The sequence below is a fragment of the Oculina patagonica genome, chromosome 4 (genome assembly GCF_052425735.1).
Source record: "Oculina patagonica isolate OP01 chromosome 4, crgOcupat, whole genome shotgun sequence".
Taxonomy (NCBI): Eukaryota; Metazoa; Cnidaria; class Anthozoa; order Scleractinia; family Oculinidae; genus Oculina; species Oculina patagonica.
This window is the reverse complement of record NC_135761.1, coordinates 53,718,756-53,741,297: the sequence shown is the minus strand read 5'-3', so window position 1 is coordinate 53,741,297 and position 22,542 is coordinate 53,718,756. Positions and strand designations below refer to the sequence as shown.

The following is a 22,542-nucleotide window of genomic DNA, read 5'->3' as shown; positions in this document are numbered from 1 at the left end:
TGACATTAAATTAAATCAGCTAGAAGGTTTTAATCCCTGCTAGAATATGCACTGATCGAATGTGACAAAGATGGACATGCAACCTTAAAATATTAAACGGACGGAAACTATTGATGTATAATTTTTTTACAAATGCTTTGTTTCAAGCGTCTGCTTTGCACGTGACAGTCAAATTAAAAAAATCGTCGAAAATAAAATTGGAAAGGTGAACCTATTTAAAAGGTTTAGTGACCATCAGGGTTAATACATGAAAACGGCGTAAGCCGGAAAACAAGTTGAGCGTATTACAAATAGGATTAAACATAAATATACATTGAATGGTCAGGATTGTTCTCGAGCATAAGATAAGAAATCTTATGCTTTGAACTTGAAATTAAGGGTCAAGCTCATAAGTTTTGAGCATGCACGGGTAGTTAAAAACGTGATAAGAATGTTGGCATATCGCCTAGTCGCAGGTATTTAAAAAAGCCCCGTGCTTCAGTTGATCAGATTTTCGACAGCTTGCACATCAGGTATGTTGACTTCACTTTGTTGTCCTAACCTAAAATGTCGCTCATTTGCCTTATTTATTGCAGTGTTACAGTAGAATCCCGATTTCTTGAGCCTCCAGGGGAAACGAAAATTGCTTCAAGAAATCGGGAGGTTCGAGAAATGGGGAGGGGGGGGGGGGGGGGGTGTAAAATTTAAGAGAAACGAAAAACCGAGAGGGTTCAAAATCCAAATTTTTGTCCCTTTCTGTTTGGAACGTAACTCACTTGGCGGTGACTCTTCTCCCCCTATGCATTATTTGGGACGAGAACGAACTTTCTTGTCTGTGTTTTGGTTATTGACAAGTAAGTTTTTTGGGAGACAAAACAGTGCGATTTGTTTTCAAAATTCTGTATGATTGTTGTTCAGTATTAGCTAACCACGTCAAGCAGTGAACCTCGTAAAGCAAAAAACAGTTCACAGAATGGCTTCTTACATATTATGTTTGTCACGATTGTCTTGTATTCAGCACTAGTTTATAAGACCCCTTTTGTATCTTTTTTTAGCCCCGCACCTGGTACGAGGCCCAGTGAACATGGCTCAGTCAGAGAAGATTCAAGTTGCTGCGATTCTGCTTTTATTAGGTACGTTGCGTGAAAAAAATCTATTATTACTGTGTATTTGCAACCATAACAAGGGTGGATATATCGTGATCCCGTTAATGTTATATATCTTTCGTTAAGTCCTTATCAGCTAAAAGAAACGTCATTTTTTATTCTTTTATTGTTGTCCTTCAATATCGACGGTTCATTCATTTGCTTTGATTATGGGAGAGTTTTCTGCATTTTTGGAGAAGAGTTTTCAACGTTTATGGTCTTTCTTCACTAAAATGTCGTAAAACGATTTAGGTTGTTGTTGTTTTCGCAGCAAAGTTATAGTCGACGTCATAAGTCAGTTAGTGCCCAATCTCTCAATTGCTCCTTTATTGTGGTATTCACTATGCTGAAAAATGGCTTTTTGAGGGATTTTTTGTTGGGAGATAAAATAGTTGTCAAACAAAGATTACAATTTATTTTTTCTGATATATAAATTTTCGAAATTTGTGCTCATTGACAAAGGTTGATATGCACCTAAAATCCAGTCTGCTTGATAAGATGCAATTTTGGACGATTGTGAAACCAAAAACCTGCAGCCTGCTTGATGTGTGCAATTTCTGATAATTGAGTAACCGAAAACCTGTCTGCTTGATGAGATGCAATTTCTGACGATTGAGTATAAACATGGAAACAAACAAGTCATCATCTGAAATAAGTATTCTGACGTCACGAAATTGAGGCGTGCGTGTTCACATGGGATATTTATGGACAATCCAAGCGTTTGGCCGGAAATTTTTTATCAATCTACGTCCGTTAGTCATTGTGTCGTCCCCGTTTTGGCTTAAGTTCTTATTATTTCGATAGGTTATCCACCCTTCCCTTTCCTTGGGTCTCTTGCCGCTGCGTTAGACGAGGAACTCGTTTCCACATATTGTACAATTTGTTTGGTCTAAAAGATGGCTATTTAGTGGTTTTTCGTATTTGGCGGCCTAAATCCAACAGTTGTAATTCGCAAGGATACAGATTATTGTTATTATAGAATACATTCTTATTATTATCTTAAATGGGTGGAGACAATTAAGGGAAGACAATAGTTTACATTAATTGTGGCCCAAAAATACCCAATAAAAATAAGAATATGCGAAAGTGTAAACATATATTTTTAAAAAAAAAATTATTAGCTAAATGAACAAAATTATAAAAATGTTCTAGCAACTGTAAGATTTTGAACAGATCATTCAAAAACTTTCAACTCAGGAATATTAAGGTTACAAAAGGCTTACATCGTTTCTTTTTAATACTTCATTGCCAAGTATCGGGCAAATAAACAAGATAACGGTATCCAGGGAAAAATCGTAATCGCGGCAAATTTGCAGTGTGAACGTTGGGTCGACTGAAAATAGTCTTGAATGAAAATTCGGAAAATAGGTTTCATTCACGGGTAGGGTATAATAAAAAATTAACGTATGTTTTCCTCCGGAAAACAATAACATCAACAACAACATTGAGGGTGATGGTTAAGTTGCCTACGTCACGTGGAATTTGCGGATTTTTGGTCTAGACTGTTATGAAATTGAAGGTAGGCAACTAAACCCATGAAAAACATTATCTTTGAACATCTAAAGGAAGATATAACCTTAATTTGTGGAGGAGAGAAATTAAACCACCGCTATAAATATCGATTTTTTGTGTCGCTTAATTCTCGCATTCTGTTGATGAACAGTCGAATAAAGGGCAATTATTTTCTGTTTCTTTGAAACAAAGGTGGTACAACCTCGTTTTATACGGCAAAATGAAAACCGGAACTTGGCAACTTGCTCGAGCAAATTTGAATTGAAAGTTGCAAGTTGCGACGAGCAAACTGTCAATCAATATTGGAACATCGCGCCGCAACATTGCAGAGTTCCCATCAAAAGAACATCCGGTTTGACTGTAAATTCTCTAATATAGTAGTAGTTAATGATAAAGGACCATTCCCACGACACAAATTTTGGCTGTTCAAAAATTTGTTAAAATCCCTGACAAAGCCCCTTTAAATTCAGGTAAAATAACTTACAAAAACTTTGTTCGATTCAACGGTTAAAGGGGTGGCAATTCATTGCCAAGAGCCTCCATCCTCCATCCCGCCGGGTCCGGTTGGACCGGACGGACCAGCCGGACAGCCGGAATTACCCGGGAAACTCGGCCCGCCCGGATCGCTTTGTGGACGCGTGAGCTACAATCTCAAGACACAAGTCTGTTGCGACAGACGAGTGATCACCAAACCATCGCCGTCTTTCACGAGATGCTGTGGAAGCGTGGTATACAGCCCCTATCAAAAGATCTGCTGCGGCAACGTCTTATATACAAAGATACCTACCCGTTATTGCTGTGGAACAAAACTGTATGACACTAGGAAACAGCTCTGTTGCAACCGAGAAGTGATCACCAAACCGTCGTCTTCTTTCACACGATGCTGTGGTGGTATCCCGTACGATCCTCTCAGATACACCTGCTGCAGCAATACCCTACATCCAAAGAAACCTGGGCAATACTGCTGTGGTACCAAACTGTACGATCCCAAGATTCAGCTTTGCTGCGCTGGCCAGGTGTCTAGAAAAACGTCCAGTTCCCAGGCTTGCTGTGGAAGGATTGTTTATGACACCAGAAGGCAGATCTGTTGCTATGGAAGGATAGCTAACATACTGACGTTTGGACCTTATGCTTCAAGACCTCGATGTTGTGGGTGAGTATAGCGTCGTCATTGAAGGTGGCTCACGATTCGCTAGAGCCTTCCGTAAAAAAAAAACAAAACAAAATATTAATTATAATGAATGATTTTGAACTGTTACGTTGCCATAGCACCCTTTAGTATGATTCCATTCACATCTGGTTCATCGGTAGGTCATGTTGTTTTGAGTCACCACTTTGGCTCAGAATTTAACTAAAGTAGGAATCCTGATTTCTCGAACTTCTAAAGAATCACAAAAAATATATATATATTACTTCGCTAGATAGAGTTTTCGAGAAATCGGTGGGTAAAATTGCAGTGTTTAACCTGATTGAGCAAAGCAAATTCAAGGGAAACGACATTAGCTTGGAAAAATTGAGAGTTCGACAAATCAGACTTCCATGCATTAACTTTGCTTAATGTTTTCCAGAACATCAGGCCCCCCTTTGCAGCGTTATACTATCATCCCCCTAGATTTTTACACGGTATACCGATGCTCTGCTTTATTGTATTGTATTTTACCCTGATAAAATAACAAATAGCCAATAAGGTGAGTGCGGGTAGGGTGGTGCGCAAAAAATGAGGTAATACGCCTCATTTGTGTCTGCTGGTGGTCGAAAAACTGCAGTACAAATGTAAAGCCTTTTGCGAAACGTGAAAAGCAGGACTAAACACTCAATTCGTTCTTTGCAGTACGTTTTCAATTATAGGCGTTTGTTTGCCTTCTGTATTTCTGTCGATGAGCTAAACAGGTTGCCACAATAATATTTCAATTTCCCCTTGCACCTTCTTCTTCTATTTTGTAGAGGCTCCCCCAAGGGTTTCAAGGGACAAGGGAACATGGCCATTAACTTTTTGGGCCATGGGAACAAAAAAAGTAAAACTGGGAACACGGCAACAGGGACAGCAAAGTCGAAGAAATACTTTTAGGGAACATGGGAACGCAAGGAAAATTTTATTGGGAACAAGGGAACTTGAAACTCCCCCCCCCCCCCCTCCACCAGGAAGGCCCTCTTTATATAACGAAATCATGTCTAAAGAAATTATTTGTGATACTAGTTTTTGTTTTCTGACCATGGCATTTTTTTCTTCACGTCTCCAGACCAAGCGCACTTTATAATCCGGTAACTCAACTGTGCTGCAACAGAAAAGTAATTCACAAGGTACCATCTGCCACCAGATGCTGTGGGTCTGTTGGATACGATCCAAAAACAAAGGTAGACATACTTATCGTTTTAATGTCTCTAAGCAAGGAAAAAAATTTGCGTAACGTTTGGTGAAAAGTACAGAAACTCACATTAACAAGAATGCAATTTGAGATCTTTTAAAACATTTGGCGAAATGAAAATTTGGCATTTAGCGAAACAGGGCGAAAGGGCTCAAGTTTTGGGTGCACTTGACTAACCACAGATTACACTTATCTGGTTTTCATAAAAACCGATCAATTTGCAATCTGCCTGGAAACAGGCAAACGAAAGTCCCACATCTTTGTGAAATAGAAATCTGCTTTGAAAGTCCAAGCCAACATATCAACTTTTGTATTTCACTATTTAATTCAGTATGCACTAATTACCCTTAACTTGCGGATATTAACCAATCGGAATTCAGAAAGTTTGTTGCCTATATTATACGTTTACATGTTTTCGTGACCTGCAGGGCTTGATTAGGTAGCTTAGACCAGCTAAATGTTTCAAGACTTTCTGAAGATTTGCTTGCACATGAAGCCGTATTCAAAGGATGCCTGTTTTTCTCCAAAGGTGTGCTGTGGTTCAAATCTGTATTCCAAGCCTTGCTCCAATATTGCGATTGGCTGTTGTGGCTCGACTCCATATTTGACATCGGTTCAAATGTGTTGCGCACGTCAGGTGACTTACAGATCCCCCGGGATTCGGTACCCTCGCTGCTGTGGTAAAGTGTCATATGATCCTAACAAACAGGTAACGGTGATCAGTTAAATTGCGACTGTTTTTTGTGCGTGTCTCATGGTACAAAAAATTGACACACCAAACTAGCTTTTTTGTTCCATGAAACCAATGTACATGTACTGTTCCAATTTCCACGAGTTCCATATCCGAAAATACGGTTTCATCTTTGTTTCACGCCAATGCCACTTGACTTGATTTTTAAATTTTCGGTCTTATAAAAATCTTTCCATAATTGTATCAAAGACTTAAAGTTGTGCAGGACATTTTTTAGAGAATTTACCTTTATGGTATGTACCGGACATAAGGACATTGGCTTTGTCTCAGGTGCAGGTTTGTTTTTGAGCAGTAACTAAAAGTTTTAAAAAATTACACGAAGTATCTACGAACCCCAGTACAATAAGTACCGCCAGCATCAAATGACATCGATCCACTGTACATTACCGCTTGCCGGCATTTTCAGCCAACTTGACCGCGCACTGGCCTTGATTAATACTTTGGCTAATTCCCCAGCTATCTTTCTCTGCACAGACAAATTAACAGATTTCCACCTTTTCTCTACGTGCAAGCCTGATCGTATTCCGATGAGGATTTGAGAGTTAGTGTTGTTCTTTTACCACAGCTATCATCAAACCGTTCTACTTGTTCGCCAGTATTTAATAAGTATCGTTTTACTCCACTCCTTAGCTTTGCTGCGGCCAAAGACTGTATTTCAAATCCTATTCATGCTGTGGATATACTGGTTTCAACCCCGCAACACATGAATGCTGCCGCGACCGCCGTGTGCGCCGTAAAGGCTGTTGTATTCATGGTTACGTTAAAGGAGCCAGGACTCCGCCTGGCTGCTACGCCGTGATCCAGGCCCCGGATGACAGAGAACTGAAAGGACCTGAGTAATCAATGAAATGTCTCTGAGGCTCTGAAACATTCAACAATAATTACGTAGATACAGTTACACTCTTGTTAAATTTTTTTTTAATAAGAACTAAGTAGCTGTTAAATGCGGTAAACTTATCATGGAGTGTGAAGTTGTCATGTTGCCGCTTGATTGCCAAATAGACACATTATTTTGTAAGATAATGTAAAGTCTTTAGTTACAGCATTAAAGTTGGATTTTTTTTCAACATCAGTAGACCACCGGCTTGTGTAGAGTTAACCATCCATAAGGTTCATAAGTTTTGTTCTCCCATCTTGAACTCTGGTGACAAACTCAGTCCAGCAACCGGGTGGAAATATTTTATACTGGAAGGCTCCGTCCCGTGGCCCAAACACTTACCTTACCTTCTGTACCATTTTTATATTACTTCGACATAAAATGGTACCCCTTCCACGAAACCCAGGAGGGATAATGCATTTCTTTTCTAAACCTTTTTATTTCTAAACCCATAAAATACTTAGAAGAACCAACCGTTCCGTGTGTCCGTTCGAATAATTTTAAAAGGCCCTTTGAAAAACACATTAATGAAGTGAACACCCTTTTCCCACCCTTTTCTTTTCTATACTCGAGTACGTGATATCCCTTCTCTGTTTTATACCGCATGCCTGGGACTGATGGTCCCTCTTTTGGGCAGAGCCTCCCGTACAGTCAAATATAGAAAGTACCTCCCAGAAGGATAAAAAAGCTTGAATATCTGATGATCTCGCGGTAGTGATGAAATGCTGCCATATCATTATCAAACAAATAACATGTATGAACAGAAACATAATTATTAAAGCTAATGAATATTTTTTAAACAGAAGGATAATTGAGTAAAACAGGAACAGTAATCTGCCCTCTGGAAACCGCAAAAATTGGAAAGTATGACTGAGGCACCTTGAAACTGCTAAACTTTAGGTCCAATCACTATAACATTGCGGTCTTGTTTTGTTCCTGGGAAGCAACGGTCTAATGCAGTTAAGAGGTTGCTCAAAGACAAGATCGAAAATTTTCATTTTCAACAGATATTACTTCTGATCTTCGGTGCCGGAACTTATTCGTCAGCATTCCTGAAGCCCAAATAAAGGGACCTTCTGTGACAGTTTTCTCAGCATTCTGGTCTTCCTATTTACTCATACTTCCCCCGGCGCCGAAACTGATGCCAAACTAAACCGGATGAGACCTGATTGAGCAGATTTGATGATGTACCACGAAAAGTTTATTCGAGGTTATCTCTAGGCTGGATATCACATCGTGCGCGTGCATGTCAATATTTTAGTGGGATGACGTTTTTTTGCTGGTCTGTTTTTGTTGGTTTGAAAGGGTAACCAACAGAAAAAACAACTGGATTTAGGTGAAGAGAACATAGTATAAGCGTTGTACCTTTCAAGCGCTATTAACATTTTCGGAGCATATGTGGACAAATCTATTAATTTTTTTTAAAGACTTCAACTATAAAATCTCAAATGTTTTGAGTTCTGATTTTGCGTCAGTTTTTTGTTGTGAAAAATGATATTATTATATACGGCGTTCTGGAGAAACATCTAACGCTATTTATTCTTTTTCTTTCAAAACACACAAATTTGCGGAAATAATCCTAACTGTTCTGATGGAAATTCGTGAAGTTTCTACGTTGACTGCGTGCTTTCCGTTACTAACCTTGTTAGGAAGTGGAGTTTTTTTTTCCAGTGAAAGACACGTGCTCTGCCGGAAGTCTTTATCCATGCCATCTCTATGAAGTCACAACAATTAAGACGCTAGTGACCAAATTCACTAATTCAAAACCATAACGCTTGTGACAATCTTTGTCCTGATGATCTTAAAATTACGCAACCTTTTTGTATCAAAACGTATTTTTCACTAACAAAATATTACGTATCACGTATATTACGTAGTACGTATCGTTTTTGTTGGCCAGTTATAATAATTATATCACTGTCCAAATCCGAAAGTATCTAGGATCGACCTGCGAACTACAGCGTTAAAAAAATTCCACGTTTAGTAAGGGATCCTAAAAGTGGAGACCCTCCTAAAATGGCGTGATCGTGGAAACCATTAAATACATTCTTGGTAGTTCTTTCAAAAGATATTTCTTTTTTTTTTCCTTTTTATTTAAAGAGAAGTTGAACCCTTTCTTGCTAAACGGGCTGCGCAAATAAACTATTAAAAAAATCGATTAATTTTATTTAAGGAGATTAAGAAAACTGCGGCCTTTCCAGAAAGCTAACTTAAGAATTATGATCATGAATTTTAAAATGCAAAACAAAACAAAAAAGATTTGTTATGATGTGTTAGTTTGCAACCTTTATTCTGGAAACGCGACAGGAAGAAAATGTTTCGAATGCCTGAATGTTTCACCAGCATGCTGACACGAACACAACCGGAAAGAATGTTGCAATAGAGGGGAGTGATTTCCGCAGTGTGTTATCTGTAAACTTATGCTTAAGAGCTACGTCACGGGCAACACATCTTGAAATTTCAAGTTTGTTGTTTGAAATCCGTCTTAATCTTCGTCGTTCGAAGCCATCCTTGGTTTTTTTCGTGTTTTTATTACTCCTTTGTTGATTTTCTATGTTAGAAGACTATTATTTTGAGGTTTCCTTCAATTGGGAAGTGTTCAGAAAAATGACTTAAAATATCGTGACATTGTTCCTTTAAGCAAACTCATTTCACGCCCACTAACAAATTCTTAACCTTGGCAACTTTTGCGTAAAGCTGTAGCTGCATATTTGAGTATGACCGTGATACGGCGATTATAGTAATCTTACCGCGAATGATGACCTTGATATGATTTCCGGCGTTGATTTGCAAGGACGAGTTAAATACACGTGGAAGTTTTTCAAACAAGTCAGTCGTAAAGGACTTTCGTCTACATCGCCTCAGCTGAACAAGGGTGAGTCTTCTTAGAGCACTTAGTCCCACTTAGTCTTCCATAGTAAGCAAGAACCTTTATTTGAGTGTCACATACAAATTCTAGCGCAGACAGTAACGCACGTGTGTACAGTTTAACAGGAACGCGTGTACAGTTTAACAGGAACGTGTGTACAGTTTAAACATTATAGCCACAGCGTATGTAGTTTGTTGCGAAAGATTTGATGAACAGATCTAGATAAAAACTTACTGATGATCTGAATTTCTCCCCGCTTACGAACGCATGAGATAGGCCGTAGAGTGTTGGATTGGCTTCTATCGTTTATTTACCATACTTCATCCTCTTTAAACAGACTATAGTAATTTAACGTGCTCATCGTTAGAGCGTGCGTTCTTTACCTGAATCTTATCTCGTCACTAGTGATGCTATGTATAATCTGCGCAATTGACCTGAAATCTTCACGCGTAAGCTCGCGCTCATCAAAAAATCACAAAGCTATTGTACGTCGTAAATATCCCATCAGTTGACAGACTTGGAATAAATTTTTCAAGTCGTTGTTCGTAGTCTTTGTCAATCTTAGCCACTGCACTAGTCACGTTTTTCATCTTCTCGTTGAGTTTTCCAACTAGCCGAAACTCAATTATTAAATGACGGTAGCTTTTTCTGCGGTCGATTTTGTGCTTTTGCAATTCAAACTTTAAATATCGCAATGTACTTAAGTAGAGACACACTGGCTTACAAAGGTGGAACAGGGTTAATATGCTCTATCTTGAAGACGGCGAATGCTATCGAGCTAAAATCCTTCAACGAGATATATGTTAAGGACGTCTTATAACCAGTGAAAAATTAAAACTTGGGGGTCTTGCGATTCTGAGTTTTAGAATTTTGATGACGTCACGTGAAAACCAAGAATATAATTGACTGAGTGAATACAGTGATTAGAGAATATGAGAATGGCCGGAAATGATGTAATAAGCCATCCTGTAAATGCAAGGCTCACGTTTTCAAACTTTTCCAGAAACCTTTGAAATTTTATCAGCGCGCATGTGTCGTATTATAATTTACCGTATTTTCTCAATTAAACGCCCCCGGCGTTTATTTCAAACTTGGCTCCGTGGATCCGGCGTTTATTTGAATGGTGCAGTTTATTGGAGCAAAATGTTTATTAAACAAGGGTTTTAAATCATTATTTGTGACATGAACGTTATTTGCCATCATACCTAAAGCATGTTACACCTCAAATAAATGCCTGGAAGGCTTACTTACAAGTCTGGCTCGGAGACCCGGCGTTTATTCGGGGCCCGGCGTTTAATCGAGAAAATACGGTACGTTAGTATTCATAAAGTGACTATTCGATTGCAAAGATTACATGGAAATGACATAAATGATGAGGCTCATCAGTTTAACTGTAATGTGTTACCCCCGTAAAATAAAGTTATTATTATTATTATTTCGATTATTGCTATTATTATAGAGTTTATTACATGTAAATACAGTGTTAAGTTCTTAGAACTCTGTGCTTTATTTTGTGGCTTTTATATTTTTCTTTTTATCCGTTTTTTGTAGATTTCTTTATCTTTTTCTTGACGACGAAAAGACGAAAACAACAGATGTCAATCACGATGGCACAGTTTGCTTGTTTACTTGCCGCCGTCGTTCTTCTCGCGTTTGGTAAGTGAAGTGAAGTGAATACTTTGTTTACCCTCGGATTGTAGAGTAGCTTTTAACATAGCTAATATCTTCGAGCATTTTAACAGTACAACGGCACAATGGGCAAAGACCAGACCACAACACCGGGAACTTCGTGCCATACTCTTTACGATAAGTGTGTGGGTTCTTTTACGTCCCCTGCTGACCATAACACTGAAGATGCAAGAGACGGGGCCTACGGTTTATCGTCCTTATCCGAGAAGACTAGAATATCTAACCATTTGCAGTTGTTATTGCAAAGGCAGCATATTCTCCTCAGTTATTTTAAGACCCTGAGTGTTGGTCCGGTCTGGGACTCGAACCCGAGACCTCCCGCACGGTAGTCCGGCGCTCTACCAACTGAGCTAACCGGTCGGTTAAGTAAAACTGTATCCTGTGTTCCACGTGGGTGCAACTGGCGTACAAATCTAGTTTGTTTGGCACTTGATATTATAGAACTATAACTATGAATTTGTTTATTTAGGTGTAGTTAGGTGTTGAAGTTAGCATCCGATAGCGATTTTACATGATAATAAAGTACTTCTTCTTCTTCTTCCACGTTCGATTCCTAAGTGCCATCAAAACTGACACTGAAACACAAACCTATCAATTTCTTTTTTTATTGCCATTTATTTCTCAGCTGAAAGTCAAAGTTTGACCAATTGTTAGCTATCACTTATAAATAAACCCATTCAGAGATCCACGCATAACTTGATCATTCCCGTAGTTTTGTAATTCCCCAGACTTTGACCAGGTACTAAAATTTCGCGCTTCACAAAACAACTAGATTCGGTCTCCAATTCAAAAAAAAAATAATTGCTACTGGAATAATTTCCCCCATAAATATACCGTTAAAAACCGGCTTAATTCAGTTTACGACTTTCTGTAACCACTTACAGAAAGCGAGCTAGAGATGCTTAGTTTATCGTAGACACTATGTAAAAAACCTACAATTTAGAAAAAATATATTTGCTATATCGCGCGTGATCTTGGTCATTTTAATGGCCGTTTTTGTACTAGAGACAAGTTACCCGTCTATACGAGCTTCGGCAAAATTTGTTTTGCTCGTCTGGTTATGCGTCTGTAGTATAAAGACGGGCACAAGACGCGTTACGCCATTGACGAGCTTGCTTTCGATATCCGTCTTTCAAGACGCATTTCGAAAAGAAGTGCGCCTAGACGGGTAACGCGTCTTGTGCCCTTTTTATACTACAGACGCATAACCAGACGAGCAACAATTTTTTGCCGAAGCTCGTCCAGACAGGTTACTCGTCTCTAGTAAAAAAACGGCCAATGACTATTATCATCGAACAGTAGATCGTACGCGGAGAGCCAATCATACTCGAGCAAAAACAAAAGCAAAAAAAGCGACAATAGTAGATACAATTTATTTTTATTTATCCTCATAGCTGATGTGAGGTGCTTCTGTTCTCTCTCGAGTCTGTTATTTGTTCTGATATGAATGCCTACAGAAGCTTTTCATGGCTTTGTTATCGTAGCTGCATAAGTTTTTAAAATTGTGAAAAAATGTTGAGCAAGATTTCGAGTTCAAAGCGTCGGTTAGTGTCTTCATAAGGGCAAGTAAAAAGTTTCGTAAGATTTCGAGTTCTAAGCGTCAGTTCGCGTCTTCACAAGTGTGGTTTGCGTCTTCTACAGTTAAAATGTATGAATTTTATATATTCATTATTTCCTCCTTTTCACAGCTGTGGAAACGCACTGTCAGGGCTCGCTTTCAGGCCCGTCTGGGTTCAGACCATGTGATGACCGGTATCTGCTTCGTGACAGGAACCAACAGCAGCAGAAGAAGCTCTCTCATCCAGCTCATTGCTGTGGTAGCCGATCGTACAATCCAAACTACCAGCTCTGCTGCCGCGGTCGGCTTCTCGTTAAACAGCCTGGCAAGTACTGTTGCGGCTCGCTGACGTACGACCCCAAATCACAGTTGTGTTGTGGAGGAACCGTGAAGACCAAGACGGGTTCTCTTAATGCCTGCTGTGGTAGCATACCATACGATAGCAGCAAACAGAGTTGTTGTTATGGACAAATCGTTTCAAAACCTCCTGCCGGCCAGCCAAGTGGATGTTGCGGGTGAGTACAACACTTAAAGAACTTTTAAAGAAAACAATACGATTTCCCGGGGGGGGGGGGGTACTCCCTATAATGGCCTATACGGGGAGACTCCGCCCGAAAGGGGTACCTTTTTAAGGCTCCAGGTATATAAAAGGGTAGGGATTTCACAAATTTAGGTATATGAAAGGGTATGGAAATCTGCGATAATGATATTTTAAAAGGCCGTTACATTAAATATTTCGAGCAGACGCAACTTTTGGCTGTATCGTCTTAATTTATTAAGCGCTACATAAAAATGACAAGAAAACTTTCCGTCTTTGGTAAATGTGATGTAGCGTAGGTATATGAAAGGGGTGCCTTTTGCAATAAAAGGTATACAAAAGGGGTACCTTTTCTATCAAAATAGTTTAAGGTGACTCGATCGAAATAAATGACGTGCTGTATGCCTGTCAAAAATTTCCAATAACTTCGCGATTTCTGACTTGATTTCCCTGAAACTTTCGCATTTTACTCGAAATTTATCGAAGAATAATACGCACGTCAATATGTCGATGTAATGATCGTGAGTTTTGCGCGATCTTAACTGTATTGAACACACCTATTTGGATAAAACTGCTATTTACAGAAAACTGAGCGCTAAGATTTCGTTTAAACTACTGCAATTAGCTCATTATAACATCTTATTATGACTCTCTAAGTTTCCGAGAAATCGTCGGAACCGAAATCTCGATACAATTTGATCATCAAAATATTAACCTCGGTCAAACTTCGAGGCTTGGAATCCACATTTCGCCCAAAGGACCATAACCGAAGGCAAAGGAAGTTCAATGCATCCGTTTTAACAGCTCCAAATCACATTCGGCTACTTGCAACGATGAAAAAGTTTAAGAAAATATTATAAACTCACCATTTGCGTCAAAATGTAGGAAGGTCGCCAAATTTACGTTTTTCTAAATTACATGAAAACGAACCGTACAAAAATATTAAAACTCTTAAGGCCCATATGGCTTAGTACCTTTTTAACCTGTAATTTGTGACATTTAAATTATTATATATTTTATTTTTTTACTTGTAAATATTAATTGTTAATATCGATGATAATAAAACTTTTAACGTTTTAGAGTATTCTAAATATACTTTTTTTATTTCTATTTATACTAAATGTTTATTTTTACACACGTACACATTCTAACGAGAACTTATTGTACTCCTAAGTGTCACGTGTATAAATAAATTTGATTGATTGATTGTTACAATTGCTTTTTGAGCCTATTATTCGAATAAACGCTGCATCATGATGCGGCGTTTATTCGAGGGCCGCGTTTAATATTTCTGCACTAAAATGCAGCGTTTCGAGGGCGGAGTTTATTCGAGGGAGGCGTTGAATCGAAAAAATACCGGGTACTTTATTCATCTGTTTGAACAACTCAACCTAGTAAAAATGGCCCAGCTCACAATCAATCAATCAATCAATAAAATTTATTTACCCTCGGAGCTGACGGGGGCTGGCTAGGCCCCTAGCAAAACATATGCTAATATGCCGAGAAAATAAATTACAAATGTAAAAATATATACAGAACGAAAAATTCATTAATAAATAAGTATTAAATTAAATTAAAATTAAAAAGGGACTATCTAGCTGCGCACGGCATTACGAAAGGCCTGTAGTGTAGCAATTGTTCTTACTCGGTCTGGCAGTTGATTCCAGGCGTTCGCCGCCCAGTATCTTACAGACTTCAGTCCATACTTGGTCGTATTGACCTTAGGTAAGACAATCTTATTAATGCCTCTCAAGTTCTTGATATTGTCCCTGACACAGAAGAGGTCCTTAAGATACACAGGTGCTAAGTTGTTAAGGCATTTGAATATTATAATAAGTGTATCTTGAATGCGACGTTCACTTAATGTGTAGCCTATGCGGCTGCACAGAGAAGCGGAGCTAGAAGACCTGCCCTTATAGATGTAACGTAGGGCTCTTTCGTGAAGTTTCTCTAGTTTATCGCTGTCTGATTTTAGACAATTATGCCATATCGAAGAGCAATAAGTAAAATAAGACATCACAAAGGAATTATACAGGCATAGCTTGGAAGAGGAAGACAAAACATTTCGTAATCTACAAATAACGTCAAGTTGTTTTCCTGCTTTCTTAATAATTTTAGAAACGTGCGTGCTAAAGTTTAACGCGTCGTCTATAACGACTCCTAACAGCTCAACCTCATACACACGAGGAATAATTTCTCCGTCTGCATATAAAGATATGTGAGCACGATTGTTGCTAGAGAGAACAAGCGCCTTGCACTTCTCAGGGTTGAGAGTCATCTTGTTATCTCTGAACCACTTACAGGCTACGGCAAGTTCTTTGTTAAGGACGTATTCGACCTTAGCTGGGTCAACATCAGAGTAGTAGATCTGGTTATCGTCGGCGTAATTCGATAGTTCTGCCTCCTCGATGAAGTAGAAAAAGTCATTAAGAAAAATGTTAAATAGTAGGGGCCCTCTCGTAGAGGGCCCCTACACGAGTCTCGAGTCTCTCGTAGCTCTGAGCTACGAGTCTCTCGTAGCTCAGTTGGTTACAGCGCCCAACCGGTATCTGGGAGGCCGTGGGTTCGATTCCCGTCGGGGACTCAGAATTTTTTTCTTTGTCCCATGCTCGAGTCATGTTGACTACTTCATCTTCATTATTTATTACCGAGCTAAAAATTTACCATCTTTATTATTTACAACTTTGTTGTTGTTACAAGCGACTGAAAGTTTCAGAATGAACGAGATACTGAGTTCTAGTGAATTCTTCGAGAGGTCCTAGTGGAAGGTGATTTTTCAAACAAGGCTCAATTAAGCCTTGGTTAAATGATCAAGCACTTTTGTCCAACATATAAATGTTTGTCGCATACAACATGGGGTGGCTAAACGAGCAAACAGTGTTTGATCAAACATCTTTCAAAGTGAGCCCACATAACGCTTTGTCCGTATAACCGCTGAAACATGCGGCGTTTACGTGGGCGGCGTTTGTTGAAAATAAATTTATTTTTTGCCAACTATAACTTAACTGAGTATATTTGAATTTTAAAACAGAAAAATGTTTTAGTGCTTGTCTAAAAAGCCATTTTCTATATCATAAAACATTGTTAATGTTCCGTGACAGGAGAGAATGTTCCGTATAATTTACGTGGGCTGAGAACAAGACTGGAACTCCCTTCCTTCAATATGGAATGGTTGCACAGATCCTTTGCATTTATAACCTGCAAACTGTGGAATGCGTTGCCTCCGACAATAAGAGAATCAAAGGACATTAAATCTTTTAAGCGATCTCTTAAGGCCTATATGGCTTAGTACCTTTTTAACCTGTAATTTGTGACATTTAAATTATTATATATTTTATTTTTTTACTTGTAAATATTAATTGTAAATATCGATGATAATTTTTAACGTTTTAGAGTATTCTAAATATACTTTTTTTATTTCTATTTATACTAAATGTTTATTTTTACACACGTACACATTCTAACAAGAACTTATTGTACTCCCAAGTGTCACGTGTATAAATAAATTTGATTGATTGATTGTTACAATTGTCCATTTTACAGTTGTCTGCTCAGTGACCTGGCCTTTGAATGGAAGTGAGGCTGGAGGTGACCTTGTTTTGATACAGACCTCACTGTTTTTGTTGTGTTAATCATGTTGTTTTGATGCAAACTAGTTTGCATTTACATAATAAAGCAGACAGGTTTGTATCAATGCTAGGTCACCTCCAGCCTCACTACCATTCAAAGGCCAGGTCACACTGCAGGCAACTGTAAAATGGACTATTAAAATGTTTTTTTAGGCTTCCTTAAACTTGATTTTAACTGCATTTGCTTTTTGAGCCTATTATTCGAATAAACGCTGCATCATGATGCGGCGTTTATTCGAGGGCCACGTTTAATATTTCTGCACTAAAATGCAGCGTTTCGAGGGCGGAGTTTATTCGAGGGAGGCGTTGAATCGAATAAATACCGGGTACTTTATTCATCTGTTTGAACAACTTTGTTGTTAAAACCAAATTGATTGCAAGGCTGGTACAACGGCAGGAGGGCAAGATTTATTGGCCAATATTTCAACTAGCAGAGCTAGTCTTCTTCAGGGCCAGTACTATATATTATAGTACTGGCCCTGAAGAAGACTAGCTCTGCTAGTTGAAATATTGGCCAATAAATCTTGCCCTCCTGCCGTTGTACCAGCCTTGCAATCAATTTGGTTTTATAAGCACTTAGAGTGACGTCTGGTACGAGCATTTCTTGAACAAGAGATCCGGCAGCAGAGAAGCCAAGCAGTTTTTTCTTCGTTGCGTGGTCCCCTGCATCCAAACTGTTTTTTTAACTTTGTTGTTGTTACAAGCGGCTGAAAGTTTCAGAATGAACGAGATACTGAGTTCTAGTGAATTCTTCGAGAGGTCCTAGTGGAAGGTGATTTTTCAAACAAGGCTCAATTAAGCCTCGGTTAAACGATCAAGCACTTTTGTCCAACATAATGTTTGTCGCATACAACATGGGGTGGCTAAACGAGCAAACAGTGTTTGATCAAACATCTTTCAAAGTGAGCCCACATAACGCATTGTCCGTATAACCACTGAAACGTCACATATATTCGGTTTCTGATTGGTTGCTTTTTCCAGCTTTGGCTTTGTTTATTTGCTGAGGTGGCTAAATGATCGAACGTTTGCTTGTAAAGCCAAATGTTGAATAAAAATGTTTGATCTAGATCAAACATGGGAAACCATTTAAATGCAATGTTAAGAGAGGCGGCTAAACGGTCAAACATGCTCCAGCCAACATGATGTTGGACGAAAATGTTTGATCGTTTAGCCGGAGCTTTAGGGGCAAAGTTGCAGTGTTCGAACGCGGAAAGTAAAATAACTTTTGGTCGAGTTTTACGCAAAAAGTCGAGGGTTTGGGAAGTCTAGGTTCTACTGTATTCCTTGCAGCTGTTAAGATTCTATAACACTTATTTTAAAAATCACTTTAGTTAATAACTATGACATTCCAATTTTTACAGACGAAAAAGCTACAACCCTTCCACACAAGTGTGCTGTTCTGGAACCATTTCACCGAAGCCTGCTCAGTGCTGTGGTCACGTGTCATATAACCCTAACACACAGGCTTGCTGCGGTGGAAAAGTGTTATCAGCTTCAGGAATATCATCTCCTGCGTGTTGTGGCAATACTGTCTATGACAGAAATCAAAAGGTACTAATAGATTGTGTGCAAGACGTAACTAAAAGCGACTGAAGGCTGGTTCGTCGGCTGTACAAATTTTAGTGCGCCAGTAATGACCTTGGACAGCAGAGATACGCACAGAGATACACGCGCAAATTGCTCAGTGGGAGTTTGGAGACCACATATGCAGACTCAATATTTGCCACATTTTATGTGACAAGTCGTCCACACGAGCAATTTTTGTATGTGAAAACGTTTATTTGTCACGTAAAGGCTGACACGCCAACTTGTCAGCAAATATATTTGTCACATAAAAATTGACCAATTTTTCTCACCTACACGAGCCGATAAAAGTTATCACATAAACATTGGTCCTATAAACCCGGCTTTGCGCTTCCAAACAGCTGCCTTTTCATTAAAAACTTCTATCTGTTGGAAAAAGAAACAACTTACTTAATTTCACCACCTCTTCTCCGCACTCTTTACTTTTCAGATATGCTGTGGGAATGGTCTTCACGACAAGGTAAGCCAGTTGCAGACGGGCTGTTGCGGTAAAACGGTGATCTTCACCACTTATCAGATATGCTGCTATGGACAAGTCACAAATAAGCCAATCGGTGTACGGAATGCACAATGCTGTGGAAGACAGAGTTATAACCCGGCTACGCAGGTAAATTTGAGAAAATATGAACTCACAGTTTTATTTAATAACTGAAACGCCTTTCCAATACTTTTTATTTGAATCCTCGCACACAAAGGTTTCATAAATGCCTTCACGGACTTTCAAAAAGGTAGTGTGACCCACCTTGTGCATGTCCTGCGTAATAAACAGTAACACATGAAAACTGCCCACAAGCACGTATTATCTTTTGATGGTCACTAACTGAGATTTTAGCTACAGATTTGGAAGTTGGAACCCTCTTTACTTTGTTCAGCATAAAAACTATACTGCATAAAAATACTGGCCAACTGCTTCAACTTGTATTACTACACAACAAGTTTTATCTTAAACGTTTCTTTTAAATTTTACCATACTCATCCATTTCACTGCTTTACAGATGTGCTGCTCAGGATAGATCTCAAGTAAACCATCCGGGATACAGAATGCGCGCTGCTGTGGCACACAGGGTTATGACCCAGCAACTCAGGTGAATACTTTGAATTTCTGTTTGCGTCAGTGCAGAGGGTTCCGGAGTGGTGTAGTAGTTTGGCACGGGCGTTTTATGTGTTGATGGTAATCTCGTACCCAGATGTCTACTTACCACGGTAGTACACATCTGGAAAAGTGCGTTCAATTCGCCAATCTGATTGGTTGATGAACAGCTTCAGCATTTGCGCGCGGATGATGCAAACTATGTTTCGCCATGGATGGTTTCGCACGCGCGCACCGTGCGTAAACTAGTAGGAAAATATTTGGTTTTAAAGGCTTTTCTACAAACGGTCGTGTTTTGAACGTTACTAATGCGAATAAGCTATACATACAATTTGTAGTTCAAGCTTGTTAGAACAAAATGTTTTAAAATGACGATATTCGTGGGTAAAAAGATGGCAAATCTGACGCGTACTTGACGCGTACTGCTAACTTGTACGCGTCAAACACAGCGCGCGCTTTTCCCCACCGTTGAAGGCTGGTTTGAGTGTTTTAATTTATCAGCAATAACACGACCGGCGGCTTTTTTTCTTCCTCAACTCTAGTTCAAGATTGTGTTACTTGTCTTTCCTTGTATGGGAAAGAAGTTCATTAGCTATTTACAGTGGTCGCGTCGTGTGTCACATTTCTGACACATTTGACGCGAGCAAAATCCGACTTTACCAGATGTTCTCTCCGAGGGTTGAGAAGATCTGGGTACGAGATTAGTGTTGATGGTTCCCTTCAAGACCGTTCCCTGACTCGCGTGACTGTCAATCTTTAGATTTTAAAACGCAGAAATATGTCCAGGGTTGAACGCTAATGGGATGCACGTTCCATATGACAGGCATCACAAAGTGTCGTCATTTATAAAAGTTCACCAAAACACACAAAAATCTGTCAAATATGAAGAAATATGGAAATGTGAAAAGACAAAGTCAAACATGAAGTGCTCATTAAACAATACTTGCGTTCAATCCTGGACATTGAGCGATTTTCGACTGAGTATCGTAAAACCAAAACCAAAGTTATTTCTCTGGCCAATTACAAGGGACACAAACAATCCAGCGAATCAATCAAAACTCGAAGCAAATACATGTAGCTGGTGCGAAGCGCGGGAAAACGAATGGTTTTGGTTTTACTTCTGATTGGTTGAGAAAGTGGCGCGAGTTTTTTAAACCAATCACTAAGCGTAGTAATGCAAAACCAAAGCAAAAGCGAATTACTTTCGACACTCAAGTGAAAATCGCTCTAGGTGAACCAGTTAGACAGTTTCATTTTAATTAATTACCTTTTATTGGTTAGGTCTGTTGTGGAAGCAAGGTATTTTCCAACGCCAAATTCTGCTGTGGACGTGTCGGTTACAACCCTTTCACTCAACACTGTTGTGGTGGACGAGTTTTTACAAAACAGAGCGGACCTTTTAACAGCTCCAACAGATGCTGTGGAAGCTCATTGTACAATCCAAGATTCGAGGACTGCTGCCGCGGAAGATACACAAGGCCTAGAGGCTGCTGCTATAACAGGCATCATGAGGGGTCACCATCCAGCTTAGGGCCATGCAGAGAACTTCAGTAGGCACAAGGAAATGAACTCGTGTCGACAAAAAAGTTATAGCGTTTTTAAAGTTAGGTTAATTTTGAGTGTCTGTGCAAGGCTAGTCAACAGACAGTATTAATGTTCCATAGAGATTAGATTATATTAAAACGAGCTGTATAAGTTTTAGTACGCAAGGTTGATCGACATTAAACAATTATTCCATGAACGCACGTTGGATATTGGATGGTAGATAGCTAACAAGCACAAATGGAATAAGGCCATAGAACTGCAATATTTGAGCTCCTTGACTGTTCTAGCTGACGCGTACACTTACCATAGTTCCGTTCCATGGTATATGAGCTCATATACCATGGCCTGTAAACCAATCAAAACTCAGGAATTGCTATATACCATTGCTAGTTTTTAAAAACATTAATTAGCTTGTTAAAATCCCGGGTTGGTATTCTGATCAGACTTGTCACTGAATTTGAGTTTGACAATCTAATCAAGGTTCTTTGATTTTTAAAGTGAGAATAAAACTTCCTTGTTAAAATTACAATGAGCTATGTGCTATGTGCTTAATGTAAAAAGCACATGACATCCCTCCGTTTGTTATATTTTCTTTAATGACTAACTTTAAATGGACTCCGGATCTCGTGATCATAAAAAAAATCGTTGTACTTATGAAATTAAAATTATTGCATTCAGTAATAAAATTAGCCTAAAAACGCGTCCTGTTGACATATAGTCCAGTTTCCTGACCCCTTCTACTTTAGCGGCTTTTAGAGTGCAAAAAAGCTTGCAGGGAGGGAAGGAGAGAGAGAGGGAAGGCGGAGTAAGGGCATAGTGGGTTGTGCTGGAGTCAACAAGTGATAAAAATCGAAGGCACAAATTAAATGGACATTCCACTTGTGTAAAAGATTGCCCTTGCGTTTCAACAAACATCTCATGAAAGTATACTGCCTAATGATCACAGTAGCTTGAGTTCCATCCAAATACGTAAACGCTCAGACCCTCTCAAACAGCACAGTAAGCAGATCCTATAATTTATCTTGTCATTCATGTGAACTTAATAGCAAAGCGCGCGAGTGACGTCACGACTCAGACAAGATTCAGACAAACAAACCGAAATGGCGGACGACTTTCCTTAAATACTTTCTAAAGCAGCCGGCATTCCTTAACCTCTTACATCTGACAGGCACTTTTAAGACCCCCCTGTAAGTTCACAATTCTTGGCTCAGTTTTGAGTGCGCTAGTTGGCTTATTCATGCTGAAACACAAATCAACACAGGTTCTAAATATGGTTACGTAGAATAAAATCATATCCACTACGTGACATTTCAAATTGAGCGCAGTGAGAAAAGACACTGCATGTTGAAATTTTGCGCGAGTATTTGTTTGTTTCCTCTCGATAAAGGTTTCTAGTTCTAATAAACCCAT

The 22,542-nt window shown here is 39.1% G+C and overlaps 1 protein-coding gene, 1 non-coding gene and 1 pseudogene across 3 annotated transcripts in view; 1 reads left to right on the top strand and 2 right to left on the bottom strand.

Moving 5' to 3' along the window:
* Window positions 1–22,542, bottom strand: part of LOC144650686 (uncharacterized) — a 192,779-nt gene that overhangs the window by 89,353 nt on the left and 80,884 nt on the right. The gene's annotated exons all lie outside the window — the stretch shown is intronic.
* On the top strand, window positions 764–21,141 carry LOC144648581 (uncharacterized; annotated as a pseudogene). Its single transcript, XR_013569712.1, has 13 exons — window positions 764–833; window positions 1,035–1,112; window positions 3,150–3,789; window positions 4,877–4,991; window positions 5,532–5,711; window positions 6,384–6,592; window positions 9,372–9,505; window positions 11,051–11,155; window positions 12,877–13,261; window positions 18,275–18,464; window positions 18,928–19,104; window positions 19,493–19,582; window positions 20,869–21,141. The product of XR_013569712.1 is annotated as an uncharacterized LOC144648581 (transcript).
* Trnag-acc (transfer RNA glycine (anticodon ACC)) lies at window positions 11,475–11,548 on the bottom strand. Its single transcript has one exon. It is a non-coding gene; the product is annotated as a tRNA-Gly (tRNA).